Raw genomic sequence first — 1889 nt, 5'->3', positions numbered from 1 at the left:
GTAGGCCGTTCAACCTGGTTGACTTTCGTCTGTATTGTAAAATTGGACGTTGAACAGGCTGCCATGTCACTAACATTCCTGTCTGCACTTTCCATGGCAAGAGCTATCTGTCGAGCATAAGGAAATGTTAGTTTCCTCTCGGAAAGCAGTCGCCGACGGATTCGGTCATCCATCAATCTAACGACGAGCAAATCTCTCAACATCTCTTCTATCGTATTTCCAAACTCACAAAACTTTGTAATTTTTTTTAAATGAACAATAAAATCCGAAATGGACTGACCTGGTTGTTGGCGGCACATGTAAAAGTTGAATCGCTCAACAATTACGGACGGTGTAGGTTTGCAGTGCTCTTTTAACGAGAGCGAGAGTTCCTCATAACTTTTGTCTCTTAAGCTGTGTGGCATAACGAGATCCTTCAGCAGAGAAAATGTTTCACCACCACAAACAGAAAGAAGGACAGCCTTTTTCTTTCCTGGATCTTGTATTCCGTTAGCCTCGAAATAATACTCCAATCTTTCTGAGTATGTGTCCCAATCACCTCCACTCGGCGAGAATTTGTCGATTTTACCATAAGACGTCATGTTTTAAAAATGCATGTGTGCAGGTAGAAATATGTCGCTATTTAATTTCTATTAAACGCGATGTTTTTCGGAGAAAAAGTTTAAATAACTTTCCCCTTTATGAGAAATGATCTCATCCTCATCGGCATGTAGTGTTTCTCACTGAGAACGCAAACGCCAAGTTTGTTTTAAGACTTTATTCAGCCGAGAGCTGACTGCAAGTATCTACATGCTGTCTCTTTTTGTGCACTGCCCGTTTTGCCGGTGTTCCCCCTGTTAGCGTCCCCTGTGTACCTACATACATTACAGTCTTTAATGATCAAGGTGCGTGTGGTCTAAAATACTACCATAGGAAAGATAAATTACTCTTCTGTGTTTAAATGCCTTAAAAATTGGTACAAACCTGTTTTATGCAGCCTGTAGGGCTCCGTATGCTCAAAAAGAATGAAGAAAAAATATAAAATGGTGGCCTTTTTTATATGCTTGCGATATTGTCACCTAATATGCAAAGGAGATACTCTCGGTTTGAAATCAAAAGCCTTATTTTTCAGAAACTGAGTTAATTTTGGATTTGGATGTTGGGGTAGCAAGTCTTGTTAGCAGTGCGTCGTGTTTTGAAGTTGAAAGATTTTGAGAGCAGTGTCAAATTTTCAGCGGTGAATTTTGACAGCAGTGTGCCGAATTTAACCCAGGAAATGCTACTTGGAAGTGTAGAGCAGTTTACAATTTATTGGGTCTGTTTTTACTACAGGTTTAAAGATAATTATTATATCTTTTTGTTTAGTGCTTACGCACATGTTCGTGTTTATCCTCTTAGAGCAAAAACAATGTCATGACTAATTCATTATTTAAATTTGCTTCAATTTTGGGATAAGTGTGTCCTAATAGTTCCGTTTCTAACACCAAATTAATATGAGTTTCTTTTTCACAACATTACAACAATGATAATTACATTATTATAATAATATTTTAAAATGAGAGTACACCATGAGGCGGTCACTCATATTATTGTCCAGAGCCGTTATGTTATTGGGTTCATAGGTCAGAATGACCACAATATTAAATAAATAAGAAGAGAGCTTTATTTACGAGACGCCATTACAAGAAAATAATAACTAAAGGGCAATAACTCTTTTCGACTTCAAACTGATAACAAGAGACCTAACTATCACAACACATAAGATTTTCAGTTTTCAGAAAATAATTACCCTCCTGTTGTTAGGAGCACTTTCCAGTTACTTTTCTCTGTAAAACTCAATTTTCGCTAATTGATTTTGAAAAGTATTTTTATTAATAACTATTTTCTACCTTATCGTTTTTCATAATTCT

Source organism: Euprymna scolopes, chromosome 22 (assembly GCF_053919585.1).
Source record: "Euprymna scolopes isolate OS-2025 chromosome 22, ASM5391958v1, whole genome shotgun sequence".
NCBI classification, from domain to species: domain Eukaryota; kingdom Metazoa; phylum Mollusca; class Cephalopoda; order Sepiida; family Sepiolidae; genus Euprymna; species Euprymna scolopes.
The sequence above is the reverse complement of the archived record's forward strand: the minus strand, read 5'-3'. Positions refer to the sequence as shown.